Raw genomic sequence first — 9,102 nt, 5'->3', positions numbered from 1 at the left:
CAGGAGCCGGTGCACGAGGCGCCGCCTGCTTACCTGGGGGAGCCGGCAGGCCATCCCCTTGCGACAGCCGGCGCGCGAAGCTGCACTGTCGAAGGGTGTGGCCGGACGGCTGCGCCCCAGAGTGTATCTTGCAGGGGGCATCGAGCAGTTGCTCGAAGGACTGCCTGGGCAGCCAGTTGGTGTTGTTCCTGTTGGAACGCTTCCGCGGAGGGCCGGCTTGAGGAGACGACGTCTCGCCCTCCATGCTGGCTACCAACTTGCTGTTGCAGCGCGAATCCATCTGATCCGCCTTGCGCTTGTTGTTATTCTGGCCGCCTCGGTTGTCCCCAGCCGGCTTGGGAGTAGCCGGCGTAGGGACAGCCTTGTCCGAGGCGGTCACCTTGACGCGCATCGCCGAGTCGGCCGTGGCGTACTTGTCCGCCTTGGCCATGAGCACCGCCAGAGAGGTGGGCTCGGAGCACATAAGCTTGTGCTTGAGGAGGGTGCCGTCTCGGCAACCGTTGATGAAGTAATGGATGGCTTGTACCTCATGCACCCCCTCGCGGGAGTTGCAGAGCTTTGTCCACCGGGTGACGTAGTCGCGAAGGGGTTCGTCGGGCTTCTGGACGCACATGGCCAGCTCGCGGGGCTGGCCAGGGCGCTTGTAGGTGCCAGTGAAGTTGCGGACGAACGCCTCCTCGAAGTCCACCCAGGAGTTGACGCTGCCGGCCGGAAGGTTGTTAAGCCAAGTCCGAGCCGAGCCGGCCAACATGAGTGGCACGTAGCGGACCGCTACGCGCTTGTTGCCCCTGGTGATGCCGACGGTCGTGGTGTAGTTGATCAACCAGTCCTCTGGCTTGGCCGTGCCGTTGTATTTGGGCGTGTCCCGAGGTAGGGTGAAACCTCGGGGGAACGACTCCCCTCGGATCCGGGGGCCGAAGCAAGCCGGACCGATGGGGTCGTCTTCCTCCAGGAGGGCTAACTGGGCCAGGACGAGGAGACGCTTGCGGGCGTCCCGATCGTCCTGGGGAGCGCGAGCGTCAATCCGAGTAGTGAGAGGGGAGGCACCTCGTGAACTAGGGACATAAGTTCTTCCCGGGTGAAGAATCTCACACTCTGAATCACCCTCGTTGCCTTCGCGACGCTTGCTCGAAGTGTGCTCGCTCTGGCGCTGGGAGCGCCGGTCTTGGCTTCCCTCGCCCCTCCGACCGGAGGTGTGATGCGAGGAAGATCCTTCTGCGTGATGCTGACTGCTAGGGTTGCGGCGTGCTCCGGGGTTGGGTCCCGGAGACTCTAACTGGGCCTGACCGGGGTCAAGCTGAGTCTGTTGCTTGGTGGCGGCGTCAAGGAGATCCTTGACCCGCTTCTCCTGGAAAGCGCGCTCCTCGCCTTCTAGGCTTGCCATCTCCTCCATGGCCGCCTAAGCCGCCCGCATGTTGGCTGCAGGGGTCTCATAGGTGGGCTGATCACCGCCTAGGACCTCGGCAATGAACCGGCCGTGGCTGTGGACCGATCCAAGCCGTCTAGGGGCCTCGACAATCGGAGTGAGGCCGTATGTGGAGTTATACTCGCGCTGTGTGGCCTCCATCCGATGTTTTGCCGAGGCAACGGCGATGCCCTCCTCCAAGATACGCCTGCGAGCCTCCTCCAGTGAGGCCCGGGCATCGCTAGGGTTCGCGGAAGCAGCGACGGGTGTCTTCAGGCCGGCGATGGCGTCCTGAAGAGTATCAGCGGTGGCAACAGCGGGCTCACCAGCGTCTGCTGATGCCTTGCCCTGAGCCGCGCTGGTACCAGCGCCGATAACCATCACCTCCACGACGTTGGAGACGGCGGCGACATGGTATGTGGTGAAGAACCCCACTGACGGCGGAGGACCGTCGAAGACGAGAACGTTGCTGGGATATACGTCATGGGAAAGCGTCTCAGCGATAGAGAGCCTGCTGAATCTGGCGCGAAGCGCCTCAACGTCAAAGTCCTCGCCGGAGTAGCGCGGACCGTCATTGAGATGTAGGTCGCTAAAGAGAACACTGAGGTTCTCCATAGCAGCGACGATGACGCTAGGAAGTGCCTCGTCATCAGAATCTTCGTCCGAATCCGCATGGCGGACGGGGACGTCGATCATCATCGGTGTTGCCTCGTCGAAAGAGGGCTCCACGGGCATGCAAACCGATCCGGACGCGATGCATCCAGTGGCGTTGTTGCGGGGGCCCGCCATGCGCGTAAAGCCAGTCGATGCCGCGGTCAGCCCCACGGTGGGCGCCAAATGTCGGTGAATACTCACAACATATGCCATAGGTAGGCTAAAGTCGGTGAGAACCGAAGGGGCAAAGGAGGGGCTGGGAACGACGTTGGTACAAGCATGGAACGCACGATGTACCCGGGTTCAGGGCTCTCCGTAGAGATAAGACCCCTAGTCCAGCCGGAGTGTTTGATGTGTATAAATGGAGTATAGGGTTGCTCCTGGAGCTGTATTGAGAGGAGGAAGAGGGGAGCAGCTAGCTCATCTCTGCCTCTCTCTCTGTGGTTGGTGAGTGTGTAGTGTTGTTCGTCCGTGGAATGATCGGCCCCCCTGCATGGAGGGCGACCGGGGGGTTTTATAGGCGAACCCACCGGCCTACAATATGGATAAAGGGTACAATAGTGGTACCCGGCTAGCAGCCTCGTTGGCTGACCAGGGGCCCACGAGAGTCCTCTAATGTCGCTTGAGGGGCCCGCCGGCTGCATGGTCTCGATTGGCAGTTGGTCCCGCCGGCTGGCCAATGAAGCTCTCGCGTAAGGTTGACGCCGAGCACGCGTTGTACGTCGAGCGTTGTCTAGCAAGATTCGTTATGGGCAAGTAGTACGACCACCTCCACTGTTCCCCACGCCGAGTGCAGTAATGGAGTGGGAGTGCGACGGTCCGACACTATGCTACGTGATGGATCAGAGCCTGGGTAGGTTAGCGGCATGGCCGCCGACGCTCGTACCTACCGGACGCCCCAATCCATTACCTTTGCTGACGCGTAGCTACCTTTAATCGTAAGGTCTCCTCCTGACCTACGATCTGATGTGACTTGTGATCCCCGGCCGGCTAGCCTGCTTGGCGAGCCAGCTTGGGTACGGCCGCCTCGTTCGTAGCCGGCTGGCTGGACCAGGACGACCCGGAAGAGGTAACCGCCTCGACTCTTGCCGGCAGGGGTTCCCTAGCCGGCCAGAGAGATGGCCGCCTCGTCCTCCAGCCGGTAGGCCCAGCCTAGCCAGCTAGAAGACTTGGGCCTTAGGAAACTATATTTGTTCAAGTCCTTTGAGCCGGAAATGAAGGAGCAGGCTTGATGAGCCTACCCCGGGGTAATCCCCCCGACAATGGTCACAGGAGTATTATTAATCATTAAAGATCTAAACATATGATCTTCCACCAAATAAACCAACTAGCATCAACTACAAGGAGTAATCTACACTACTAGCAACCCACATGTATCAATCTGAGGTGTAGAGACAAAGATCGGATATAAGAGGTAAACTAGGGTTTGAAGAGGAGATGTGCTGATGAAGATGTTGATGGAGATTGACCCCCTCTCAGTGAGAGGATCGTTGGTGATGACAATGGCTCCGATTCCTCCCCTCCGGGAGGGAAGTTTCCCCGGCGGAATAGCTCCACCGGAGCTCTAGATTGGTTCTATCGAGGTTCTGCCTAGAGAATGCGGCGGCGCGTCCCGAAAGGTCTGATATGACTTCTCCACGTCAAAACCCTTCATATAGGAGAAGATGAGCACCGGAGGCCTCCGAGGGGGGGCACAAGCCTGCAGGGCAAGGCCAGGGGGTAGGCCGCGCCCCCTGGCTTGTGGCCACCTGCTGGGCCCCTCCGGTACTTCTTTTGCCCATTATTTTTTTATTCCAAAACAATTCTCCGTAACTTTCAGGAATTTTGGAGCTGTGTATGATAGGTCTCTCAGATTTCCTCCTTTCTAGTCCAGAACTCCAGCTGTCGGCATTCTCCCTCTTCATGTAAATATTGTAAAATAAGGGAGAAAAGGCATAAGTATTGTACCATAATGTGTAATAACATCCCATAATGCAATAAATAATTATATAAAAGATGATGCAAAATGGACGTATCAGTGACTTAACTGAAATGTCTAGCTCCGAGATTGCTTTCTCGTAGGGAGTCGGGGAAGAATCTTTGGGCGTGATTTAATTAAATTTGCTGCAACAATATGACTATATATGTGTTATTGCTCTACACTCTTCTAATGCTGCAAGACACTTAAGATGCTAGTCTTCCATGGGACTAGACCTTCTCTCTGTTCTCGCATTGCTGGAGTTAGTCGAGATATTGTTGGAAATATGCCCTAGAGGCAATAATAAATTAGTTATTATTATATTTCTTTGTTCATGATAATCGTTTATTATCCATGCTATAATTGTATTGATTAGAAACACAGTGCATGTGTGGATACATAGACAAAATACTGTCCCTAGTAAGCCTCTAGTTGACTAGCTCGTTGATCAAAGATGGTCAAGGTTTCCTGACCATAGGCAAGTGTTGTCACTTGATAACGGGATCACATCATTAGGAGAATCATGTGATTGACTAGACCCAAACTAATAGACGTAGCATGTTGATCGTGTCATTTTGTTGCTACTGTTTTCTGCGTGTCAAGTATTTGTTCCTATGACCATGACATCATATAACTCAGTGACACCGGAGGAATGCTTTGTGTGTATCAAACGTCGCAACTTAACTGGGTGACTATAAAGATGATCTACAGGTATCTCCGAAGGTGTTCGTTGAGTTAGTATGGATCGAGACTGGGATTTGTCACTCCGTGTGACGGAGAGGTATCTCGGGGCCCACTCGGTAATACAACATCACACACAAGCCTTGCAAGCAATGTGACTTAGTGTAAGTTGCGGGATCTTGTATTACGGAACGAGTAAAGAGACTTGCCGGTAAACGAGATTGAAATAGGTATGCGGATACTGACGATCGAATCTCGGGCAAGTAACATACCGAAGGACAAAGGGAATGACATACGGGATTATATGAATCCCTGGCACTAAGGTTCAAACGATAAAATCTTCGTAGAATATGTGGGATCCAATATGGGCATCCAGGTCCCGCTATTGGATATTGACCGAGGAGTCACTCGGGTCATGTCTACATAGTTCTCGAACCCGCAGGGTCTGCACACTTAAGGTTCCACGTTGTTTTATGCGTATTTGAGTTATATGGTTGGTTACCGAATGTTGTTCGGAGTCCCGGATGAGATCCAGGACGTCACGAGGACCTCCGGAATGGTCCGGAGGTAAAGATTGATATATAGGAAGTCCTGTTTTGGTCACCGGAAAAGTTTCGGGCTCATCGGTAGTGTACCGGGAGTGCCGGGAGGGGTGCCGGGGACCATCGGGAGGGGTGTCACGCCCCAAGGGGTCTCATGGGCTATGGGAAGAGATAAACCAGCCCCTAGTGGGCTGGAATAAGTTCCCACTAAGGCCCATAAGGTTTGGGAAGGAGAAAACACAAGGTGGAAAGAGTTTCCAAGTGGGAAGGTGGAATCCTACTCCAAGTAGGATTGGAGTAGGACTCCTCCACCTCCAATTTCGGCCAAACCTTGAGGGTTTGAGGCTGCCTCTTCCCTCCCCCTCCCTCCTATATATACTAAGGTATTAGGGCTGATTTGAGACAACTTTTGCCACGGCAGCCCGACCACATACCTCCACGGTTTTTCCTCTAGATCGCGTTTACGCGGAGCTCGGGCGGAGCCCTGCTGAGGTTAGATCACCACCAACCTCCGGAGCACCGTCACGCTGCTGGAGAACTCATCTACCTCTTCGTCTCTCTTGCTGGATCAAGAAGGCCGAGATCATTGTCGAGCTGTACGTGTGTTGAACGCGGAGGTGTCGTCCGTTCGGCACTAGATCGGAGCGAATCGTGGGACGGATCGCGGGATGGTTCGTGGGACGGATCGCGGGATGGTTCGTGGGACAGTTCGCGGGGCGGATCGAGGGACGTGAGGACGTTCCACTACATCAACCGCGTTCACTAACGCTTCTGTTGTGCGATCTACAAGGGTACGTAGATCGGAAATCCCCTCTCGTAGATGGACATCACCATGATAGGTCTTCGTGCGCGTAGGAAATTTTTTGTTTCCCATGCGACGTTCCCCAACAGTGGTATCAGAGCCAGGTTCATGCATAGATGTAATCTCGAGTAGAATACAAAAGTTTTTGTGGGCGGTGATGTGCATCTTGCTGCCCTCCTTAGTCTTTTCTTGATTCCGCGGTATTGTTGGATCGAAGCGGCTCGGACCGACATTACTCGTACGCTTACGAGAGACTGGTTTCATCGCTACGAGTAACTCCGTTGCTCAAAGATGACTAGTGGGTGTCGGTTTCTCCAACTTTAGTTGAATCGGAATTGACCGAGGAGGTCCTTGGATGAGGTTAAATAGCAATTCATATATCTCCGTTGTGGTGTTTGCGTAAGTAAGATACGATCCTACTAGAAACCCATGGTCACCACGTAAAACATGCAAACAACAATTAGAGGACATCTAACTTGTTTTTGCAGGGTATGCTTGTGATGTGATATGGCCAACGATGTAATGTGATATATTGGATGTATGAGATGATCATGTTTTAATAGTTAATATCGACTTGCACGTCGATGGTACGGCAACCGGCAGGTGCCATAGGGTTGTCTTTAAACTAACATTTGTGCTTGCAGATGCGTTTACTATATTGCTAGGACGTAGCTTTAGTAGTAATAACATGATTATCACGACAACCCCGATGGCGACACGTTGATGGAGATCATGATGATGGAGATCATGGTGTGACGCCGGTGACAAGAAGATCGTGCCGGTGCTTTGGTGACGAAGATCAAGAAGCACATGATGATGGCCATATCATGTCACTTATGAATTGCATGTGATGTTAATCCTTTATGCACCTTATCTTGCTTAGTATGAGGTGATCTCTCACTAAAATTTCAAGACGAAATTGTGTTCTCCCCGACTGTGCACCGTTGCGACAGTTCTTCGTTTCGAGACACCACGTGATGATCGGGTGTGATAGACTCAACATTCACATACAACGGGTGCAAAACAGTTGCACACGCGGAACACTCGGGTTAAGCTTGACGAGCCTAGCATGTGTAGACATGGCCTCGGAACACATGAGACCGAAAGGTCGAGCATGAATCATATAGTTGATATGATTAGCATAGAGATGCTTACCACTGAAACTATTCTCGACTCACGTGATGATCGGACTTGAGATAGTGGATTTGGATCATGTACCACTCAAATGACTAGAGAGATGTACTTTTTGAGTGGGAGTTCTTAAGTAATATGATTAATTGAACTAATTGTCATGAACATAGTCTATTGGTCTTTGCGAATTACGATGTAGCTTGCGCTATAGCTCTACTATTTTTATATGTTCCTGGAGAAAATTTAGTTGAAAGTTGATGGTAGCAAACTTTGCAGAGGATTGTCCTCGTTGTTGCGCAGAAGGCTTATGTCCTTAATGCACCACTCGGTGTGCTGCACCTCAAGCGTCGTTTGTGGATGTTGTGAACATCCGACATACACGTTTCTGATGACTACACGATAGTTCAGTACAAAATACTTAATGGCTTAGAAACAAGGCGCCGAAGACGTTTTGAAACGTCACGGAACATAAGAGATGTTCTAAAGAGATGAAATTGTGATTTCATGCTTGTGCCCTTGTTAAGAGGTATGAGACCTCTGACAAGATTCTTTGTCCATGAAATAAAGGAGAAAAGCTCAATCGTTGAGCGTGTGCTCAGATTACTGACTACGACAATCGCTTGAATCAAGTGGGTGTTGATCTTCCAGATAAGATAGTGATGGTTCTCCAAAATCACTGCCACCAAGCTGTGAGAGATTCGTGATGAACTATAACATATCAAGGATAGATACAATGATCCTTGAGCGATTCGCGATGTTTGACACTGCGAAAGTAGAAATCAAGAAGGAGGATCAACAGTTGATGGTTAGTAAAACCACTAAGTTTCGAGAAAGGCAAGGGCTAGAAGGGATACTTCGTGAAACGGCAAAGCAGTTGCTGCACTAATGAAGAGACCCCAGATTAAACCCAAGCCCGGGACTAAGTGCTTCTGTCATGAGGGGAACGGTCACTGAGGCGGAGCAACTATAGACACTTGGTAGACAAGAAGGCTGGCAAAAGTCGAAAGAAGTATATTTGATATACATGATGTTGATGTGTACTTTACTAGTACTCCTAGTAGCACGAGGGTATTGGATACCGGTTCGGTTGCTAAGTGATTAGTAACACGAAATGAAAGATACGGCATAAACGGATACTAGCTAAAGGCGAGGTGACGATACGTGTTGGAAGTGTTTTCAAGGTTGATATGATCAAACATCGCACGCTCCCTCTACCATCGAGATTGGTGTTAAACCTAAATAATTGTTATTTGGTGCTTGCGTTAAGCATGAACATGATTGGATCGTGTTTCTTGCAATACAATTATTCATTTAAAGAGAATAATGGTTACTCTATTTTCTTGAATAATCACCTTCAATGGTTTATTGAATCTCGATTGTAGTGTTACACATGTTCATGATATTGGTGCCAAAAGATACGAGGTAATGATGATAGTACCACTTACTTGTGGCACTGCCGCTTGAGTCATGTTGGTATAAATTGCATGAATAGGCTCCATGCTGATGAATCTTTATACTCACTTGATTTTGAATCACTAGTGACATGCAAATCATACCACATGAGCAAGGCCTTGTTTTCATTGAGATGAAATAAGATAGTAACTTGTTGGAAGTGATACATTTTGATGTATGTAGTCCAATGGGTGCTGAGGCACGCAGTGGATGTCATTATGTTCTTACTTCAATGACGATTTGAGTAGATACAAGAGTATTTACTTAATGAATCACAAGTCTGAAATATTGAAAAGTTCAATTCTGTTTCAGGAGTGAAGTTCGTCGTAACAAGAGGATAAACTGTCTACGATATCATCATAGAAATGAATATCTGAGTTACGAGTTTTGGTATGAAGTTAAGACAATGTGGAAATAGTTTCGCAGTTCATGCCACCTGGAACATCATAGTGTGATGATGTGTCTGAATGTCATAGCC

The sequence above is a fragment of the Hordeum vulgare genome, chromosome 5H, assembly GCF_904849725.1.
Source record: "Hordeum vulgare subsp. vulgare chromosome 5H, MorexV3_pseudomolecules_assembly, whole genome shotgun sequence".
NCBI classification, from domain to species: domain Eukaryota; kingdom Viridiplantae; phylum Streptophyta; class Magnoliopsida; order Poales; family Poaceae; genus Hordeum; species Hordeum vulgare.
Note: the sequence above shows the minus strand (reverse complement) of the source record.